Genomic DNA, 23,707 nt, shown 5'->3' on the forward strand with positions numbered 1-23,707 from the left:
ATTATGAAATAAAATCCGATTGTAAATTAATACTATTATTATCGATATAAATCAAATATGAATTCCTTAGCGTAGTCGCGCGATTGGTAATCTTTGTCCTCCGTTTTAATGTATGCGGTATCATTGACAAGAGATTGTCCCCGAGCAACTGCGGCGGAGCAAACATAGAGATCCAGACGATTAGGAGCGTGTACAAGTCGATGAGTGCAAAATCGTGGCTCTCATAGACGTCTCGTTGCCGACGTAGGCGGTTCTTATATAGGCGTCGGAATGTCGATTGTGCACCCAGTATCTGTAATTATTTAGGTCGCCGCCTGCGTTGAGCAACGAGAAAACTGGTCGCGTTGGGCGGCGGTACACGCGGCAGGATGGTTAAGCGTCGCTGATAGTTTTATTAGCGCATAAGTTATTCTCTATTAACGAGGAAAGCTTCATGAATCCAACGACGGCAGCATTCTTCAAATTACCAAGCTCGTAATTGCACGTTTCTTCAGCCTCGCGCACGCGTCTTTTTCCATCGTCGCTGCACAAAAGAAAATAATTTCCTCGCGCGCGTAAAGTAAACGCTTATTAAATAATGCATAAATAAAGATCTTCCCTTTTGTTTCCGTCGCGTCGCGACGTCGCGGCGTTCCGAGGCGCCCAAGTTATTGCTGCGGGGGCACAAAGGCTGCGGCTCGTCGTCTTAAATTATATTCCGCGATTCTTAACGAGGGAGTCCCGGCGAATACACACCGGTGGGCGGACACCGTGCGGTAATAGCGAGTTAATAGCAAGCGCGATTTCGCGCGAGCCCGCCAGGCTCCCTCGGTCGTGGTCTCCTACGCCCGGTTACCGATTCGCTATCTCCACGCTGGAACACTAATATCGGCAACGATGATGGATGTTGTGCCGGGGATAGACCGTTTGCGAGAAACTGTGTATCGCGCGGCCCGGTCGCATACCGGTTTATTTATACCAGACGCACTCCAAGCATTGTACCTTACCGCGAGTAGACCAAACCGTCATATTGTATCCCGCGGTCACTTGCTAAAAAAAGTGTATATAATGAATGCAAATGTCTGCTACAACTTGAAGCCGTATTATCTAAATCATATTCGTATTTGCACAGGAAACGTAAATAATGCGATTGTCTCCCAAAGCATGTTTTATGATACTCTTGGCTCGAGTAGTATTGCATAGAAAAACTTCAAATACAAAAAAATTAAAACAATAGGCATAGAAAATCTTCAATATGATTTTTTTAATATAATTGTATTTTTTTATTAAGTTATTTAATAATAAATATGATATTTTAAGATTTTAAAAATTTATTTTTTCTTTAAACATAATAATTATATGTATAAATTTAATACATGTACAGATGAATTATTATTATTATTATTAAAATAACTGCTTCTAGTCTTAGGCTTGTATAGGATATAACATTGCTATCTAGTTTGCTTGTTAGATTTACGATGCTCCGGGGATGCTCGAGCGACCGACACACGTACAACGAGATGCGAGAAAGCGTGTCTTCAAAGATCGCGAGTGTATATCGCAACGAGGTGATGAGGTAAGAGAGCAATACCGGAGCAAGGCGACCGTAAAGGAACGTCGAGAGAAGGTAAAAGAGAAAAGGAAGGTGGAAAAAGTGGATCTACATAAGAGATCATGACTCGGCCGAGTCAGCCGAGTTTCATTCGCGCGGAGAACCGGAGAGGAGAAAGTTATTTCTCTTAATGTAATCTCCGTTGTTAAAGTATGTTCGTCAATATCGTCAACACGAGTGTCGTATTGTCGGAGAATATTCACCGAGGTAATCCGTATGATTTATGTAAAAGGCTTCCATGAATTACGTTTCTGGAAAATGCATTTCTTGAATATGGAAAGCAAACAGGCTTAAATTTGTGTGACGCTTCATCGTTTACTTGTCATGACAATTTCTTTTCTAATATATTGGCATCTTTGACGTTTTCTGTTATCGACATATGCAAGTAAATATTGTTATTATACACGCACGTGGTAACGTGAAATGCATATTTTTTCATGGCACCGTTGCTTCTACGAAGTAAATATATCATGGAAATTTTCCTATCTTTATTTTAACCGCGTTGTAATCCATATGCAAATCATTTATTCATTACAGCATAAAACATCACGTATGTTTACGATTGTGGGGAATTATTATTGCACTCTTACGATTTGCATCGCACTTAACGTTCAAATAGTAACTTCAAGTTCGCGTTATAGCGCGTTGTGCCGCAGACATGCACGCTTACCGTAAATTAACATTATCTCCACGTTTTCTGAGCTCCCTCTCGTTTCTCTCTCTCTCTCTCTCTTTTCGCGTGTCCGTATAAAACCTAATTAAGTTTCCAGTTAGCCGTGCAACTGGATTGCTATGCATATTACGGTAACGGAGCGCTCGTAAATTTGCGCAATAACTTGGACAAAAATTAACGGCTGAGGTGCGCGTCGCGACCTTGGGCAAGATAATACGCCGTACGTGCGTGCGAGAAATCAATTATGTCGATGAATATATATTGGCTATTAGATAGTGGGCGTCCTGTCCGTCGCGTACGTTAATAATGTATGACATGTTCTTGCCGTACGGTGTACCGAGGGCTCTTAGGCCGATCGTACGAGGCGCTGGTGCTCGGCAACAGCAGCAGCAGCAGCAGCAGCGCTAATGGGATGCACCCCACGAGACCTCACCATTGTTGTTCCGTGGATGCGTGTGTCTTCTCTGACCTGCGACACGAGTTTGTACGCAGTCTTGATTTCCCTCGACAAAAAGTCCACTTAGTGATTATGCGGAACGTGAGAACCGGAAAAGCATCGGAATATGATCCAGAATGTCGCTTATAAAGCTTTCCGAAATTAGATTTTAAGCAATTATGTTAGTATTTTGTAGGGAAAAATTAGCAATTTATCAATATGGCTGCGACATTATCCATGAGCATAAATGCACTAAGCGAGTCCTCTCTACGATTGAACAGCCAAAAATAGCTTTAACAACCCTTTTAGATAAAGAAAAATGCGTGCGATGTAAAATAATCTGTACACATCGAATATTTTTGACTGTCTAAGTAACTAGTCGATATCCTCGTCGTAAAAGCTCGCTGGAGCGCTATTTTATGGTAGACGAAGACGGGTGTGTCATTCTGGCGATAACTCAAATATCTCTCGAGTCGTCAAACTGTCACAGCCACGAGTATCTATGTTTCACTCGTCACTATCTATCTGTCCTCGTAACTCAATAGGAAAAAAACATTACACGAAAGATGTCCGTCGTAACTTGGTCCAGTTATGTTGCATGCGGAAGAGTGAAGGACAAGTTGTCTAGTCAACAGACGGTATGTAGACGAGACAGCAGAAAGAATAACGGATTGAACTGTTCGACCAAATATCTAAATGAATAATATAATACTATGTAACTATATTTTACGTATGCAAGACATATCGCATAAGTAATAGAATACATATTATTTATCAAGTGTGACACGTCTACACTTCACGTAGTTTATTTTTCAGACTGTAAAAATATTAAATATTTTATAATTTTTATTTTACTTTTCTAGTATTAATAATATTAAAAGATAGTATTAATATTACTAAAATTATATGGAAATTATTTTTTTATTTTTTTTTCTCAATTAATCAAACATTCATGCACTCTTATATTCAATTACTCTTATATTCAATTTAATTGTAAATATTATATTATTCCTCTAATAATTGATTTCAGACTAGCATTTTTATGATAAGCAATATTCTTTATTTAGCTATGCCAGCAAGGTTTTTAGAGTGTCATTATACGGGTCACGAATGGACTAATAGACGAATAGATAGCTTAAGGATGTCGTTATCGGAGGAAGGGTTTTAGAGCCTAATCTAAGCTCCAGTCGAGGATAAGGAGTATCAGGGCTTTAGACTCTTGGCCACCTGATATATACGCGCGTATACGCACCCAGGTATCGAGATAACTAGGTATGTGTAACCTTAGGTTCAAACTACGCAGGATGCATTTGTCACTCCTGAACTGATGCTGCTGAGACAACGAGAGATTAGTGTCGATATATACGCATTCGTTCCGAGTCTCGTGATAATTTATACTGTATTCGTGTGAATTAAAGTGCGTGAACAAGAACTAGCACTAGCTCTTTCCAAATTGATGATAACAGGAATTAAATATGCTAATATCAAAGTGTATGGTATTTTATAAGAATTACGTAGGAAGATTGATAATAAACTTTGACAAAAAAAAATGTATGATAATTATTGTTTAAAATTTAAAATGTAAAAATATATTTTTGTGATAAAAATTTATAACATTTTTAAAATTTATAAGTTTTTTGTAATCACTTAAAAAGTATAATTTACAACTTCCCTGTAATAAATCTAATATTTAATCATGAAAATTTTATTAATTTTAATTTTCGTAATATTTTTTAAAAAAAAATTTAAATTTAATATATTTAACGTACAATTCAATAAAATTTTTTCAATATGTAGTGGTATAATGTAGTTGTGTATCATAAAATACGTTAATAGTTAAAATAATCTTTTTAATAATTTTGATTAAAAGCAAAATATGTTAAAAGTTCTAAAAGCATTTTAAAGACTAGAAAATTTGTCCAACATAAAATGATTATTCTCTTTCTTTTTCAACTTTTCACTTTTTGTATAATTTTAACATAATTTAATACTCGCAAATATGATTTTATAATATTAACAATATTATTTTTTTAATTTTACTATAATGGTTAAAAGATCTTTTTGTTTAAAACCCGATTTTTCATCGTTAAAAATTTTGAGCAATAAAATAAAAGTAGGATATTAAATTTCGATAATACGATATTTTATAATACGAGATTTTAAATATTGTAAATCAGCGCGGATATAATTTTTCATAAAATTAATTTTAATAAAATATTATTAATTTTATACGAAATTCCACTATCCCTCAATGAGGTCGCAACGAAAAATCCTGCTACAATCGAGAACAAGAGCCGCCCGCAGGGGGCTTCAATCGGCTCCGTTCGATGATCTGGAGAGAAAGAGCGGTTTGCCTGATTAATTTCGCCTTTCCACATCGAAGTACGTAATCCGCCTAGTCACGGAAGTCCATTCGTGTTCCCCCAATTTTCCATCCACAGGCCGATGACGAGAGCATAATAACCCAAATCATAGGGGAACCAGTGCACCCTACTTGAACAGGGAAAAGAAGAGCGTTCCTGAAAAATAGGCTCGCCTGGATATTCCTCGAGGCCGTAAGATCAAGGACAAAGGAAGAGATTTCGCCGGCGGTCGCCATGCGGAAGGAGGGTGAGAGCGGGGCGGAGCGGAAGTCGACCAACAACGACATCGCTCGCCAGGGCGTACCTAAGGATCGAAGGGATAATCCCACGAAATCCACCCGCGGTCGTTCCGAGTGCCGCCCGTAGGGCTCGATGTTTTTCCCGAGAGAAGAAAAAAAGAAAAGGGGAGAGACTCTTTCCAGCCATCTTGAATGTTGTTCGAAACTTTTTCAATGGCTCGGCAGGCAACGGTGTGGATAAGTCGGGATGCTGTAGCCAGTGTGATGTATACCGTTCATAACGATGCCTTGTTAATGTCTTGAACGACGTCGGGTTACTCGGAGGGTGGCTTGAGATATTATGTATGCTTGTTTTGGAGCGTGATTGGCCCGCACAATTCCTAAAATATTTAAGCTCCCGCTGTTGACGATGGGCTCTGGGCCGGCCTCTTCTTCTTTGTCTTACTATCGTGCGCTTAGACGAAAAAAGGGTCGGAAAATCTGATAAGGTCTTCTTGATGCTTACTACGCTGATGCCACCCGCCGGCTATGGCGATCAATCTGACCGCAGACAATGTCGGCGACTTAGACGTCAGATTATATTGCTTCGAAATTACGTACAAAATCAATCATATTTTCAAAGTAAAGCAATAAACTAATTATATTTAATAATAGTTTAAAATTGAGATTCATATAAGTATGTAAGTTTAATTATATAATATATAAATTGTAAAAAAAGAGATTAGCAATCCTAGTTTAAATTCACTTTTTCTCGTATTACTAGAGAAAAGAAAAATTTTTTATGGCTTTTCTCTAGAAATGATTTGATATATAATTAAGATTTAAAATAGACTTAAGTATTTTTTCTAAATTGCGAAAAGAATAAGTATCCATAAAATAAGCCAAATTACTTATTTTATTAATACATTATATATATATGTTTATATTTCATGAATAAAAAAAATTGCTCAATTAATAAGGCATTGCAATTAGAACATGATATCAGCTGATCAATATTTATCAATCACTCGAGCGAAAGTAAGAAGCATGCTCGTCCAAAATAAGTATTTCGTACCCGTTCCACATGCGTAGGCGTGACAATATCGCGTGCACCCAGTTTAATTAATCTCTGATATTCTTTTACATTTGCAGCAGCGTGTTTGGTTTTTGCCGGCGATTCATCTCAGGCAAAACGGACTCGAGCGTACGCTGAGCGAGTCGGCATAAGATGATTATCCGTTTCTTACCGGCGGATTTATTAGCCTTACCTATTTGCGGGGCCGCGCGAGAGCGAATGATCTGTTGCGCGCGAGGCGAATCCGCTATAAAAAGGATCGCCGCGTCGCGAGTAATGGAGGTAGTTTCTTCCACTTACTTGCGGTTCTGTTTGTTCGCGGAGTTTCTTGCGACCGCGTCGACGTCTCGTTTGGATCGCCATGGTCGAACGAGCCATGGTTGAAAAGCGCCAGCAGGATGCGTTTAGTGCGGGCTACGATTTCGCGGATGGGTTAGCGTCGAGACGCTTCGCTCTCTCCTTCTATCTTTCTCTCTCTCAAATCTTTTTCTTTCTCTTTTCTCGTTCAAGGGAATAACTGTTGTGGAGAATCGTGATAGAATGCCGCGCGAAGACACAGTAAAGGAGGGAAGTTAATTAGCCGTTACCGATGCGGCCGACGCTCTTCGAGCGCTTCAGCCGTTCTGCGCTCCTACGATCTCGCACGTAATGGGAACAAAGTAATTAATTGACACTTTTAAACAATGCATTTTTATGATAATATTTATTAGGTAAGAGAAACCTTGTGAAGAATGCTAGAAGATAATTGTGTTAGTAAATTTGTTGTGTTAGTAAATTTGTTGCACGAAAATTTGTTTGCATATGCATGTTAAGGCAGAAATTTTAATATTAAATAGATAAAAAATTAACAATATAAAAAAATCAATTAATTTTAATATAATGTATTCTGTGAGTGTTTTTTTTTTTTAAATTCACTTTAATAATTTACAATATTTATGTTAATGTCGGCATTTACAACAACATGAACAGCATGAACAGCACATTTTTATTCCGACCCCCAGATAATTAGTTGTAGCAACGTAATTAGTTTCCAGTAATTACATATCATCACAGATATATGCAATGAAATGTCGAGTTGTAAAATTATTAACATATTAACGCGATTACGCGCTACCACTTTAATAAACCGTTTGCAGCAGATCCCACGGATCGTGAAACCAGCTTAAAATTCCAACCGTTCCGCCGACCGCGAACTCTGACCTGTCATTTCGGTAGAAATTTCCCGAGCGTACTCATTTCAGGACCTGTTCCAACGAGCGATTCATTAAGACTGGACTTGGCTGCGACGATTATTCCTCGTGTTCAGCGACGATAGCATCGAATGTGCATAGTCGTGTGCTGTAATCCACGCACATAAGCGTCGGAAGCTATTCGGCATGTTATTTCCACTCGAATTAAAGTGAAATGCCAATGAATAGCCAGCCAAGGCATTAACGTTATTTAGTAATTTTATCATTATACGAATTATATCTTTCTATATATATAATTATATTTTACATGCATAAAGATTTTGAGCAAAGATATTTGTAAAAATAATTAAATAAATCTTAAGGTTAATAATAGTTTTTTTTAATAATATGTCTGCACGAGAATTTCGAATACGACTAATTTAGAATATAAAAAATTCTCACATTTGGCTAGGTTTATATAAAAAAAAATCATATAAAAAAAATCGTTATATTTATTATTAAAAATCGACAATCACATTTACCTTACGAGTAAATAAAACGAAATCATTTTCATATATTTAGATATTCTTTTGCCACCACTATGCATTTAAGGTTTACGACAAAAACAAAAGCTATAACGCATTGTCGAAAAAATGTGTTAAAAGAAAAAGATGATGTCATTTGCTAAAAATATTCTACACACGATAGACGCAGGATATACACAAACCGACGAGTTCTTCCCTATTGGTTTGCGGATAGAGATTTCTCGTTTCTTACATCTACCTTCCGTTTTACGTATTTCACTTCTAGAGCAATGTGTAGCGTATCGCGTTAGCTTATCGCGACGCAATCTCTTTTTGCATAAATTCCCACGAGCCTGGCGGCAACTTTGCAGCTGGTCGAGCAGGACTTGGTTCTGGCTCTTCGAGAGTCCAGTTAGTCCGAGTTGCTTAGCGCTCCGTTAAACATCGCGTAATGATACTAGAGCAAGCAAGCGGTTTACTTTCGGGATCGCTCGCGCCTTGCGTGGGACCGTACGTTCGTCCAACGTCCGATACAGCCGACTGGATTCCGGTTTCGATTACTGGATTCTCGTACTGTTAATGCTATTAAGTACCGCAAGTAATGCCGACGTCCGGCACTTCGCATCGGATTCATTTATAATCATCGTTTCGAAGAGATTCAGTTATCTATCCTACCAATATAAGTTAATTTATCTGAATATTAATTCCGTTATCTATCAAAGCCTGTTAACAATGTTAGGTTAGTTTGATGTTCAATGATAAGGATAATAAATAATGCATAATGACAATTATAAGAGAAATATTAAGTTTTAATAATATTTTTGTAAAAATATTGCTTTTATCGCGAATAAATAAAACATTGATTTATATAATGCATTTCGATTAATCTTTTCTTTTCTCTTATTTTATGTAGTCTCAAATTCTCACGTCTAATTGACTTTGCAACGATACGACAAATATAGGAATATTCATATGTTAATTTTGGATCGATAGATTTATTCTTAAAAATCTTTAAAAAAATCGTTTCTGTCCTGTGTAAGGTAATTGGGTGTAATAAATGGCGATAGCCTTTCACGATCGGCTGCGCGAATTTTTACATTAGTGGTTTTGCATGCTCATAAATTCTCTAATTAATCTGCGAGTACCGAGTTATAAAGTCGCTTACACAACCGTGTTGCGCGTGAAAAAAAAATTTGACCAACCGGTTGATATCTCGCGCGCAGCCTCGTGAAATTAATACCCGCTCTGGGTGTTAATTCCCTCGACCGTGGAAAAAGCGCGGCGACCGGACTTGTCCGGATTGTCGTCGCGACACGAGCCGGACGCGTGGGTGCGCCCGTATTTGCGCGGCGCTAATTTCGCGTAATGAAGATCATACAAGTCCGGCAACCAGGCTGGAATGTCTCGCGGCGTGAGACCGGCTGGTCACGAAAAAAAAAAAAAAAAAATTCCCACCTGGCAGATGGACGTGCGCCGTCCATCGAGGTGTTAATTTGCGAGAAGAGAAGACAACTTTTTAATTGCAAGCACTCTCGCATGGAGAGAAAAATAAATTATTGCATTTCACGAAAAATATATTAAATCATTTCTATCGCATAGAAATATAAAAATATATATACAATGGGAATATAAAAAATATTATCAAAAAGAGCACAGATCTAATATATATCTATATACATAGAGATAAAGGGAAATTCATATGTTACAAGTTGACTAAAGATATCAAAAGTATTTTTTAAAAATTTGCGCATATATCAATATGCAATAATGAGCGTACAAATTATCGAGGATATATCTATATAACGACTAGATATAATTTCCATGATATTTTAACCAAAGATCAAATCTTGAAAATACTCAACTTGGACGAATGTATGAAAACAGTGCAACGTAAACCAAAACTTAAACTTACTGTGCTCGGGGGAAAGATTAGCTTCACAATGTTTTTCTCTCAGGAGCTTAGGCACGCACGACCGCGGAAAATAAAGTTTTCCAGACGTTTGCGTAGTCGTGCCAGCGGCAAAAGTTCCCGAAGCAAAAAGTCGCCATTGCTGTCATCGACACGACGGCTGCGGGAAAGTTTACGCGGAAAACGTGCAGGAAATTTCCCGTATAACGGTCCGCGAAAAGGAAACTCGTTGAAATGGGTCAGAGCGGATTCAGCATGAACCCACCTGTTGCCTGTTCATCTGTCGGTATATCTATATAGCCGCGGCCTCGCTGGAAGCGATGGAGGAGGTAAATGGTCGGAACGTGTGCGGGCGCGCTCAGACCCGGGCTTCGGATTGCCATCGATCGAACTCTTTCGTTATATATATACGAACGGGCTTTGCCTCGTTATCCGTCACCGTCGCGTGGATGCTCGAGGCTCATCGTATCAAAATGCACGTCAAAATTCGTCTACGAAAATACACCACGAGAATCGTTTTCACTAATGTTTATTAACTCTGTATCGCAATTTAATATCCATCATTATATCAAATATTTTTGAAAAATTTGTTTCTTTCTCTGTCGTAGTTGTAATAAGAAATGTTGTAATTAGAAATATTTTGACATGTAGAATATATTTTCAAAATTCTTTTATAATTTAGCAATATTGTCAAGATTAATGCCGCAAAAACAGTTGATAATATATAAGACGATTTTTTTATCCAAAATATAGCAAATTTTTAATCAGTTTAAAATTAATTTTATATAATATTAGTATGTCTCAACATGTTAATATTGTATGAAATGTACTGAATTATTTATAGATGCTATAAAATCAACGAACCAATTATTTTGTATAAAACAGAGGAGAGCAATATCTGAGTGAATGTATCACGAAAATGAAAGTAAATGAAAACACGATTAAAGATATAACCAATAGAGAAACAATCGAAAATGATCGGGCGTGAAAGTCGCCGCAAAATCGGGGCAAGTTGAGATTTTGATCTTTTTCCTGAATGGCTTTTTCAGTACATCGCAAATTTTTTACTCCGAATCAGCTGAGAGATACTCTTACATATACATATATCGCTCCCATCGATCGATGCGAAATATTGATTGTTACCAAGATAATATATAATTACACGTAATCAAAAACACAATTTTTTTAAAAGTATATAATCAAAATATAAGTATATAATATATTCGCAAAAAGATTAGCACATACGTAGAAAGTTTTATTTTAATGAAATATATGAACTAATTTTTACATCAAATCTTTATTTTTACGTCAAATAATCTTATCGCGACGAGATTGCGCATCTGTGGGAAATAGAAAAATCGAATAAAGATAGCAGTGGAGTTTAGTATACCTTTCAAATTTATCGTGATGATAAATCAAATTATATCATAATGCACGAGAAAAAAGTAGAAACGATTTAACGTTGACTTCTCCGATCCCGTCATGTTTACAACGATGCTGATGCTTATCTCTAATCTTCAAAGAAAGTTCGTAATAAAGAATATATATTTAATATATATTTAATATATATTTTATATATATTTGGTACAACAAATAATTGCCTTATTTAATTCTCATATGTATATTGCGTTATTTAGAATCATATTTGAAGTTAAATCAAAAAATAAAAAAGAGAGATAATCATAAATTCTCATAATAAAATTCTAATTATTCATCGAATAACGCCCAAATAATCGCTCTTATTTTATGTATTTTTACGCTATTCCATTCTCTATAAATAATAACGTATAAGATTTTATGATCTTCGAGACAAAAATTCAACTGCACTTTTAGATCGTTCACTATAATTTTTCGCCATTAGCAAGCCGCGGTCTCGGCTCGAGAGGCATTTTTTTCTTGCATTCCGAAATCGCAACAAGGCAGAAGCAAAGGAGGTTCTATAAGTAATTAGAGGTAATTAACGGCGGTGGCAGATACGACGGTTTTAATTACTTCGCAAAAATCCGAGCTCGCACTTCCCTTCTTTCTGTGACCTCTTACCACTTTACCGATACGGTAACGAAAAATGAAGGAACCGATGCGACGCGGCGGCCCGACTTGATCTCTCAAGTACGCAATGACTTTCGACGTGTGGCGACCGAAGCCTCTCATTAATGGCGGCCGAGGTAATTTGCGTGGATGACTTCGGTGTGCTTCGCCGCTTCGTTCGACTCTTTTTCTCGTCGCTCGCCGATATATACGCGGCAACGGGATTTCTGACGCCCACGCTGACGGGCACGATGTGACGCGCGAATGACCGATCATTAGTTCACGTCTGCCCGACAGCCTACACACGATCCCATTCGATTCGCGATCGTCCGATCTATGGACTCGGTGATGGATCAACGTACCACCCCGTGAAAATTGTTACACGACATTGATCTTTTGTCGAATAAAACTACCATCGTACAAAATTACGAGAAGAAAAGGTACAGAATCTATAATTTTCTAGTTTCTACAGAAACAATAATAGTGATATCAAAGATACGATTGGAAACAATAATACACTAGAGAGAAACTGAATATTCTACTTCTGCCTTTTCTCTTCTACGAGAAGCCGATTTAGGGAAAAAGGCTATATTAAAAAAGGAGAAAATCCCAGAAGAGAGAAAAGAGAAACGCATAATTTATATTATCGTAGCCAGAGAAAGGTTATGTATGCAATATCATAAGACACGTTCGTGACATGAATGCGATAAAGGAACGCATTTTTCATCGCGGCGATGTATGGCGAGAGTTACGCGGGACGTCATTTGTCGAAGGAACGATTCTTTAACGGAATGAGAAATTCTCGCGGATTACCAGACGTCGACGTTCTATCACCAGCGGCTATGCGTCGATGATAAATCACCTCCTCGTAGCTAACTCGTTCACGAAATTCGCGCGGCAACTCGCTGCGACGGAAGACGGGACGGGAGAGGAGGTTGAGAGGCGCTTATGAGCCACGAGTTTAATACCGTTAGTATAACGAGAGAGGCCCCGGTTATCAGCCTGCGATCGGCCAATACTGCCGGCGAATAAATGAAGAGGCGCAGATCCGAGGCGAAATCATTACAGTAACGAGACATTAAGCAGATAAGAGAACAGACGCCGGTCTTCGGCTCGTATCTATCGCGCGCTGCAAGAGTGTATGCGTGCGTTTAAATATACGAGAGACCGCGCGCATCCACATGCGAGTTTGTAACTTACGGTAAGGTATATGTGCGCGCCGCGAAATGGAATTTTCGTTATTAAAATACGGTTCTTCCCTTCGGCCGAGTGAGTAAAATTGTTCGTTAAGATGTAACGGCCGGTTGCAAGATCGGCCCTTCCTTCTTCGATGCTGCAAACTACTCGCAATGTTTATTCGCGATAAGATATTAAGCCATATTAGCGTACCGTTCGATCAGCGATTACATTGTACGTCGCACGATCGCGATCGCATTTAATGGTTAGAGAGCGACAGGACTCCAACGGCGCGAGGGAAATCCTTCATGTTAAGTCAAAGAGGCTGTCGCGATCCGGTTTCTATAGTAGATAATGCGCGCAGATATTACGAAGGCGAAGTAAACTCTATGATTAGCGGGGAGCAATTATCGGCTGTTTCGCTACTCATCATGACTTGTAAATCACTTTATCACACGCTGTTATTAGCGCCTGATATTAATGCAATCGTATGTAGCCTTATATGTATATATATATTATTAATTATCGATCGATCGGAGGAAAGTAATCGCGCAGAATAAATTGAATTCTATTAGATTGGACGTGCTACTAGAAATGCATATTCCTAATAATACACCGACAATGATTTCCAAGTATACTTTCATTTTCATTCAAGGTATTAATAGCACGGTTAATAATGTTAATAGCTTTTCGTCAGTATTACTTCATTAATATCCTTTTCAACGTCAGTACTTCACCTCACTATCTGATCTCGTATTAAGATAATGACTCTTTCATTATTCAAAGAGAAACCTATTTCTCATTAGATTTTTCTTCGCTAGAAATTTGCTACGTAAATATTAGCGAACGTGCTTTATTTATTACAGAAATTTGCTCAACTATTCGCTGAATAAACGAAACCTACTAACAAATATTACCGATGCGTCGAGTTAACGTCAACAATCGGCTCTCGATACGTGAATTTTCGGTGCTAGGACACACTCGTGCCGCTGGTTTAACACCGATTTATACAAGTATTTTAAGAACGGGGGGCAGAGAAGAGAGGGGGAGGGGGGGGAGGAGGAAGGCTCGGTAAGAGGGCCGTGGAAAGAGCGGAAGGGTCAGGCAGGTGATCTTGTTTGCTAATGGCGTACTCGTGTTCGAATGTAGTTGCCCCGCCATGTCCATACGTCTTCTGATTAAGATTAAAGAAACCGCGTATCTCGTGGAGCCGCGCGCTTAATGTATTCACGCGCCCATGTAAAAGTTAAGAGTCGCCCCGGTCGGTGCAGCGCGCACGATAGAACGCACGAAACCCTTTCCCTTGGTCGTACCGTGTACCGTCGTATATCGATCGGTCCGCATTCACTCACCGAGCGGCCGAAGGCGGAAGGCGAAGTCGTTGTCCCGCTTTTCGCGTAATTGCGATCTATGTTGCGGCTGGCGCGCGAGCGCGCCTGCTTTCATTAAGATTGTGGCGCCTCGGGCGTAATTGGCGGCGATCACGACAAAGAATAATTAATTCGTTTACGTATGCAGAGCGCGCGCGCGCGTTATACGTTCGAGTCTCTTCATTGTCAGGCAATACGTGCACTTAGGGCGAGGGAAACCAATGCGCTTCCCTCAAAGTAGAGGAGAAGCCTTAAATATGTCGAGTATCATTGTTGCTTACCGATACAAGAATTGAGATATATAGCCTGAATAACGATTTTTCACGTTCGATTGCAGAGAATCTAATTTCTCGAAATTAAATTATAACTGTATAGGGGTTAAAGAAGAGTTTTTTGAAACAGATAGGGAAAAGCTAAAAGTACGATTTAATAAGAAATTTCGAGTCCAGAGGGTATAAGCTACATTAGTTGCAACGATTTAGTTGCTTAAGCACGATTGCGGGTTGCGGAAAATTGTTTGAGAAAATGACGAGGAAACGTGCACGAGAAATGTATATTGAAACAAACGCGTTTCTTTAGTGGCGGATGTAAACTTGGTAGCAAAGTGGACGCGGATGAATATGCGAGGTGTGCCCGCGGGAATGCTTACTCGGCTCTCTTATATGGCCGAGTATATACATCTCTTTCTCTTTCTCTTTTTTCGTACTTTCGTACCGCAATAAACCGACATAATGACAATTAGCGTTGCGCGCCACGGAGCACCGCGATTATCGTGCCATATTGAGAAAACGCGGCTAAAATTCCTTTGCGTGCGCAACAGACGAGTTCTCGGTAATTGACAATAAATGTACGCTCCACACGGTCACGCTTGTTTTCCACTTTCTGAGGAAAGCATCTTGTCTTCGCGGCGACTCATTTGCCTCCACAGCTGCACGCTACTTTTAGAGCTACAATTAACATATGATGAAAACCATTCGGCAACGAAACCGCCCGCGCGCTTTGCACAATTTTAATGCAGAGAATATTTTTAAATCTCTAAAGAAATTCTGTATTGATAAACAATTAAATTTTTGAAGCAAGTTTTAGGAGAGATTTTATATATATATATACATATATGTAGTTTAAGTTTCCAGTTACTTTTAGCATAACTCAATATTTTCCAAATTTATCCATTTCATAAAAACAAACGAGTGTATAATATAGTAAAATATTTTTAAAAGATAAAAATAAATGTAAAATTTTTAAATAAAATTTAATCTTTATTTATATTTCTCTTGTTTTAATAAATACATTAAATAAATATATTATTTTTAATGTTTTTAGAGATAATTTAAATACTTTTAGTATATTTTTAAAAACATTAAAAAAATAATATATTTATTTAATATATTTATTTAAAAGAGAGAGAAATATAAAGATAAAAATATTTATTAAATTACCCGGGTATGTAATTCGAGTCACACTTTTCGCTTAATGAGGAATTTATTATGAATCGGAGCTGAAAGGAGCTTTTGTAATATTCATGTGTTCATATAGACGTATATATCATATGTATACGAAGTAATCCGAAAATAATATTTAATTATGATTTATATATATATGCCTATATACATATACATATCTAGTGAATCTGTCGGCTAATAATATGCGAACAAAATGACACACGGAATTTGCATGACACATATTAAGCATAAATGTTACTGTTTTCGAAGCATCAATTGCAAATGATGACGGGCAACAATTGCGACAATAGTAATCTCCAGGCACTTGGGCAATTTAATGAACCGACGATGATTCGTCGATAGATTAAAAAAAGTTTCGTGCGTCAGATTTGAAACTCGAAATAACCCGCCGCGCGGTTATTAAGTTCATTCAAAGGATACGGTTGGGAAAAAATATAACGAGAAATATAACGAACGCGCGCGCGCAACTTATCAAAAATCGAGGAAGGCAAATAAAACAGAATAGAATTGATACAAATTTCGTTGGTGCGAGATCGGGATTTGACATAGTTTTTAGAGCGTCAGCGAGTGCGCCACTAAGATGATTTTCAATCTAAAATAACGGAATTCGTTTACACACACATCGCCGTGGTTATTTCCCCGTATCGACCATAAAAATCGAAACGACATTTGAACATCGATTCTCGTATCGCCAGCCGCCCTCACCGCCTATCTCGAATGTAGAATGGACTTGGGTCGAAAAAAAAAAATAAATAAATATTAATCGAATTCGACTTTCTCTCCGCGTCTCACGGCGCGTTACCCGAGCGGAAAAATGATTAACGGCGAGAATGGAATGGAGATGCAAAAAGGAATTAACGGCGCCAGGCAAAATCGAACTCGTTAAACGAGTTTCGCGTACGAGCGCGTACGCGCCTTCGCTCGTTCGCGTATATTAATCACCGGCGCGATGGCGACGACGCAACGCAACGCAAGGCGACGCGACACGACCTGACGACGACGAAGACGAAAAAACATTCCCACATGGGTCGCGCGCAATCATGAATCGGCATAACGTCGTGACTGCGTAAATACCGCGCCAATAATAAGACAAGCTCTAAATTGTAAGAATAATTAGTCGCTCCCTCGTACGGCGCCCGGAAAGAGAGCGAGAGAGAAGGCTCTCCTCTCGGTATGAGATACGCACGAATTGCCGTCGACTCGAGAGCCGATATCGATTGCAGACGATGACCAGCAACAATCCTCTAGACGGATCGGATGCATGCGAACGCCGCCGTGCGTAATGATCTAGCGATGATTCGCCAACGTATGCGAAATCATCCAGGCTGCGAACGGACGGATAGATGGACAGTGAGAAAGGAAGGACGAAAGGTGGCAGAAGAAAGGTGCGGATGAGGAGAGAGCTCCTCTCTCTCCGAGCGAGAACGCGACTTGAAAGTGATGTATATCGAGCGGCCGGCTCCACGGCGCTAATTACCGCTATTAGTAAGCCCCCACCATCCAGTGCCAGTGTCGGTGAACATTAACATAAGAGACAATGACAAATGACAATGACGCGACGGGGGTAACACGCCGTCGGTGCCTTCCTAAATTGCGCGTCGCCATAATCCCCATAATCTCTTTGCGTCTTCTTTATGTTAAATGGATATATTTTTCTTTTTTTATCTTAAGAACTCTTGCTTCGCAAAATATTACGTGTATATATATATATATATATATATATATATATATATATATATATATATATATATATAATTGCGAATCTCAAAATAAAAGCTTATTTGTGGCATCGTAAAGATTATCTTTTAATCGCAAATATTGTACGAGAAAAGTAACATAAAAGTCACTTGTAATCAAGTAAAAAAATATAATTCTGTACGACATACTTAATAAATTCAAGCAAATGCAAGCAATTAAAATATATATATAATCAATATGTGAGTAATTACGAAATATTATGCAATAATCGCATACCGCAACACCCGCTCGTTTACGTGACATACATAATCCACAATGTTATCGATGTTTTACGAACTATCGCTTTTATGGGACTTGAGCGAAATTGCCCATTAAATCACGATCGGTTTTGCTGTTTTTTGTCCAGCCATGTATCCCCTTCACCTTATCCTTCTTGTTTCGTCATTCGCGCGATCTCTCGACCCTCGAATCTCGCTGTCGGATCGCAAGTCTACGGGAGGGAAACGTGGCATGTCGAAGCGATTTCCGCGTGTTCCGACAAACAATTTGTTTGTCGCGAGGAGCAGACAGGAGGACGAAATTCGGAGAAAGGGACTCCCTTTGCGTTCTCCTGTCGGACGGGCTTCTTTTCGATACCCCTCGTCGTGCGGAGACTTAACGAGACCGCGAAATAAATCAGTTCTCCGACGAGAATGTGTGCTCTTTCCCCGCTCGTCTCTTCCTCCACCACCATTTCGTTTCTCTGATTCCTTTCTAGCCGATGGCGCACAGAAGCAATCGTTGCTAGAATAACTTCAAAGAGTGCACGAGGATTAAAATTTTTTTTTCGGCTGTTTTGCTGAAATTTTTATGGAAATGTATCTAATATTGTTTTTTCTAAATAAATAAAATTATAATACTATGGATAAAAATTATTTATATATGTAATTTTATTAATTAGTCTCTTGTTATCTACTAATTGGTAAGAATTATTTGAAAACAATTGTTTTATAGAGAGAAAGAGAGAGAGCTCCTAAACAACAGAACAATTTCAAAATATTCCTTCATCATGCTGACAACAAAATTTTGTTGTTGTTAGGAGTTTCAGCTTGTTTAATTTGTGTTTAATTTGTACGATTTATTAAGAAATTTGCAAGAACCTTGAATCTCTTCATCAGAATGCGTAAGATCGGCATAACTAGTTCAGTCTGAAGAAAAACCCGGCACACATAAAAATTGTTAGAAGCCTGTCAAGGACGTGATAAAGCCCTAGTCACGTTCAATCGCGATTGATAAGCCCGGCGGGCCCTCGCGTCACCGTTGTTACGCTCGCAAATTGATTCGTCCCCGATATTATAGACGATTATAATATTCACGTGCGTAAATCACCTGGGAACGATATCGTGAATGTCGACTTCTCGCGGGCGATTAAACCGCTCGATCGAGGAAATGCGCGTACAAAGGTGCGTCATGTACGAACGCGAAAGAAATGCGTGGCCATTAAAAGCAGCCGGGCAGAGTTTTAATTAATTCTGCAACGCGGAAAACAAGCAGAACGCGAGCGATATCGCAGACGACGTGCCGCGATGAGCGAGAATGAGATGGAAAATACACATCGTATTTTTACGTATCGCAGCGTGTCGTGAAAAAGACGATGAGCACCATCATCGTAGCGTCCACCAACGCTATTGATTAGGATGACTCGGGCCTCTTCGAGATAAGCCGTTCTCGCTCTTTCTTTCTCTCTTTCTCTCTCTTTCCCTCTACGTCCGCTCGCCTCTACAAAAGCCCTTGCTTATCTTTAGCCTCGCGTTGATTGAGTTCCGATGGGTGTGGCGTATTTCAAACGCCTCCGCATTAATTATTAGGTGGACTGCGGGTTTCTCGCACACTCCGTGCATCAAAAAGCGGGTCCGTAGCTGCTTATTCTCCCCTAACATTGCATCGTCTATTAGACACTGATAATCCTCTTACGTCTTGACGCGTATTGGCGTCGGAAATATCTAACTATAGGGTGAGATCGCTCCTTTAGAGTTTTAAAAGACAAATATGTAATTATAATTGAGAAATTTATTTTTTTTTAAAAAAGACGTATGAATAATAAAGATATTTTGCATGTAAGGAGTATCTTTATTAAGAATCTTTTTATATACGTTGGTATTTTCAGTAAGTTATTTTTCTGTCGATAAAATAATTTATTTATTCTATTTTTTCAGAAATTTCATCAGAAATTTTAAAAATATAAAAAAAACTTCTCAAAAAGCAGAATATTCTTGATTGTTTTGTAATAACTATATAATAATCAAAGAATTAGTATTCGGAATAATTAAATTATTTAATATGAATTATTAATTAGCATTCTCTTCTCCGCGTTCCTTTTAAAATGCTCTTTTCCAATCAATCGCGGAGATACCGATGGTTGGCGATTCAACGTAGAGTGGCATGGTAAGACATGCCAGAGGTGGAAGATGAAGAAAAAGACGATGGCTCCCGGGCGGCAGGTGGAGGACCTTCCGTCGTCGCCCCTCTCCTTCCTACCATTTCCTTCAACCACGGTCCTTTACCTATATTCTTGCGGACACAGCACGTTGTTTCTGCTTTTATCATTATTGTTATTATAATTTCGGTGGATGGACCTCTGATGAAGCGAAGACTCGGGCGGCCAGGCGAGATTCAAGAGGTAAGGGTAGAAGGAGGAAGAGTCGATTTTGCGGCACAGCAAAAACAGCAAGAAGAAAAAGTTGGACCGTACGGAGAGGATAAGACGAAGGTAAAAGAAGAGGAAGAAAAAATGATTACCAAGCGAAGGAGAAATCGCGAGGAAAGAAGAGGGCTCCCATCGCGGGTTTCGTGGTTGGCCTCCTGGTAATTTGTAACTTCGATATCATCGCTTTGGAGTTATTCGGAGGCACATGAATATACGTATGAGCGAGCTGACTACCTATCCACCGATAGCACCTACCCGATCCCCTTCGCTCGGGGTATCCTTCTTTCTTATTCAGGTTTTTTCAGAAAGCGCTCGGTATTATCGTTGTCTTGATTGTTCCACGAAGTTGCATATTAAAATAAATTTAAAAAAGATATATATCGATATATAAAATGCAAATAAAAACGTGCGAGAAATTAATAGAGTGCAAGTCATTCATTCGACGATAAATTTTACTGCTGTTTACCATAAAGTTTTTATACGCTCGATATTCATTTAATTAATTGCAACAAGTAGAAAAGCTATCGTTCGCTATTTATCGGTTTGATCTCAAAGGCATATCCATCTAAGGATTTTCATAATATTAATACGAAAAGCAGTAGAAAGAAGGATAATCAAATTATAAAATACATAAATTTTAATATGTAAAACATTTCGAATCTAAACTGTATTAAAATTAATATTTCGATAACCGTTCTGTTCCTTCCGTTCCGACATAGGCACATGTTCTTTGAGAAGCTCGGCGTAGCTTATTGGTGTCTGTACGCAGGATAGAAAAAAACAACCAGCCACCATCTTCAATTTCTCGCATGCACATATGCATTATTGTACATACACGTATACGTATATTTACACGACCGCATAGATCGGTCGTTGGCCGATTACGCGGCACTCGAGCGCACATCGACGCATTGAATACGCGAATGCACGCTCCAGAATGCGCTTCCAATCGGACTGCGGCATTTCGAAATGCGAACAACATGAATGCAACGAACCCCACGCACGCATACTCAGATGTACGCGCGATTGCGTAAGACGATTGCGAGTGGTTGCGGGATCACACCTCGGGCTCCAACGATCCCGGAGGCTGCTTTGGCTGCGAAACGAGTGTCGCGGCCGCGTAATTGTGAAGGACAGGCAGAATTTCTCGCCTCGCTAACAAAGACGCGAAGGAACCTGTACTCGAGCGAATGCGTTTGACAAAGCGGGCCCCATGAAATATAAAAGAGACCAGATCCGCCGTCTCTCTCTTCCTCTTCTCTGTCTCTTCATCCCGTTCTCGGTACTGTGCAGGCCTATCAAGAGGACACAAAAAGGAAGGAGAGGCGCGGGGAAGAAAACAGGGAGGCTCGATGGCCTCATAGGTGTGCTTATGCGTCGAAAACGCCGCGGGACAGAGGCATGAAAAGAAGCCCCGTTCCGTCTCCGCTTCGGCAGCGTTGTGCGTGACATCAATGGACCGATGCCCGCGCGAGAGGAAATGTCCCACTAACCGATGTTGACAAGCATTGCGACAGCATTGCAAGGAAAGCGGCCGATTCATAATCCGACGACTCGAACGAAAACGGAAGGGACACGAGAGGAAGCGAGAGGCCGCCAAGTGTGATATTACCGGTATAGAAGGAGAGTATTGTTTTCTTTCTAGACGGACACAAAGTGAGTTCCTCTTCAGCATCGAAGATTCGCAACGATAGATTCCTATAGTTTTGTTATTGTCATTTTATAGATATCTCCGGACATTTCGAGAGGATCGAGTGAGACGAATTGTAAAGCCTCTATCGCGTTCTATTCTGATTCGCGTACAATCGCTCGTTCACTGAGATTATTGGTGGAACGGAACGCGGAAGAAAAAATTTAAAATTAAGCCATTGATTTAATCATCACTAGCATTATTGTTCACTAGTTGGATCGTCAGCGTATGATTGTTAGCGTTCAATTAGTTGAAGCAAATTTTTCTCGTGTGAGAAAAAATTCTACAGTCCTCAATAATATTCTTACATTACGCAGATGATTGCATAAATAGGAACGATCAACGGAAACGAGGGGATAATAGAAGGAAAAGAAAAAGGTGCGTTTTGATAGTGATAGGCGTGCGATCACAAACTCTAGTACGCAATACATAGAGTCGTTTTATCAGATCGTTTTATGACCGATCACTGACGCCTTCTGACGGAAGGGACCCATTTGCTTCACGTTTCTTCCGGCTGTTACGCGAGTGCGTTTCCGTTCAAGGTGCTATCTTGTTACGATTAATTATTATCCAGGCCGCAAAATACCGAGAAATAATTATATCGAATAGATACGTTAATTTAAGGCGATATAAAATGGTTTAAAGTATATAAGTTTTACAAAAATATTTTTGACAATACCTAATTGTACGACAACATTTGATTGTATTTTTGACAATGACTAATTGTATTTTATTTTGATAATTGATTTCAAGTTCCGTGATTTGTATATTCATTATTTTACATTTTTTAATTATTGGAATAATAAAATATTCACATTGTAAATTATAAAATTAAGTAAATTAATGTATATCATATTTCACACTCCTCTCATTCCCCTTTATTGTAATTTCAGATAAAATTAATGTTATTTAGATAAAATCTATTATCAAAAATCTCTTGAGAGATTTATATGCGCGCGCGTTATGTATATTTACCGTTATACTTTTTTTCTGACTGCGTATCCATTGAAGAAATTTAATAGCTGCACGGTGGGATATTTCAAGTTCCAAATCTGGTACGGAAATTTTCAGATCTATCGATGAATCATCGTCGGTTCATTAAATGGCCCAGCTGCTTGGAGATTACTATTGTCGCGATTGTTGCCGGTCATCATTTGCAATCGATGCCTCGAAAACAGTATGGGCTCTATTATTGATGTATGCAGGCCCCGTGCATCATTTTCGATCATTTTATTCGCGCGATACTAAAGCTCCGACAGATTCGCCTTACATATGTATATTCGCATTCAGCCCGTAATTAAATATTTTTCCCGTGACGGGTCGCTTCGAATGCGTGTAGTAAATGCGTCTGTATGAATATGTCGGTGTTATAAAAGATCCTTTCAGCTCCGATTAATAATGGATTCCTCATTAAACAAAAAGTGATTCGAATTACACGCGGTTTCAGATAATTCAATAAATATTTTATCTTTCTTTCTTTCTCTTTCAATGAATATTTAGTTTTAAATCTTGTGAAAAGAATTTAAATACTTTTAATGTATAAAAATCTTGAACATTGCCAATAAAAAATGCCAATAAAATTTTTGTGAAATTCAAAATTTTGAATTTTTTTCCCTTTTTCTCATATCGATAGTTTGT

The sequence above is a fragment of the Camponotus vicinus genome, unplaced genomic scaffold (genome assembly GCF_025532165.1).
Source record: "Camponotus vicinus isolate PSW18456_S1 unplaced genomic scaffold, iyCamVici1.0 SCAF_9, whole genome shotgun sequence".
In the NCBI taxonomy this organism is placed as follows: Eukaryota; Metazoa; Arthropoda; class Insecta; order Hymenoptera; family Formicidae; genus Camponotus; species Camponotus vicinus.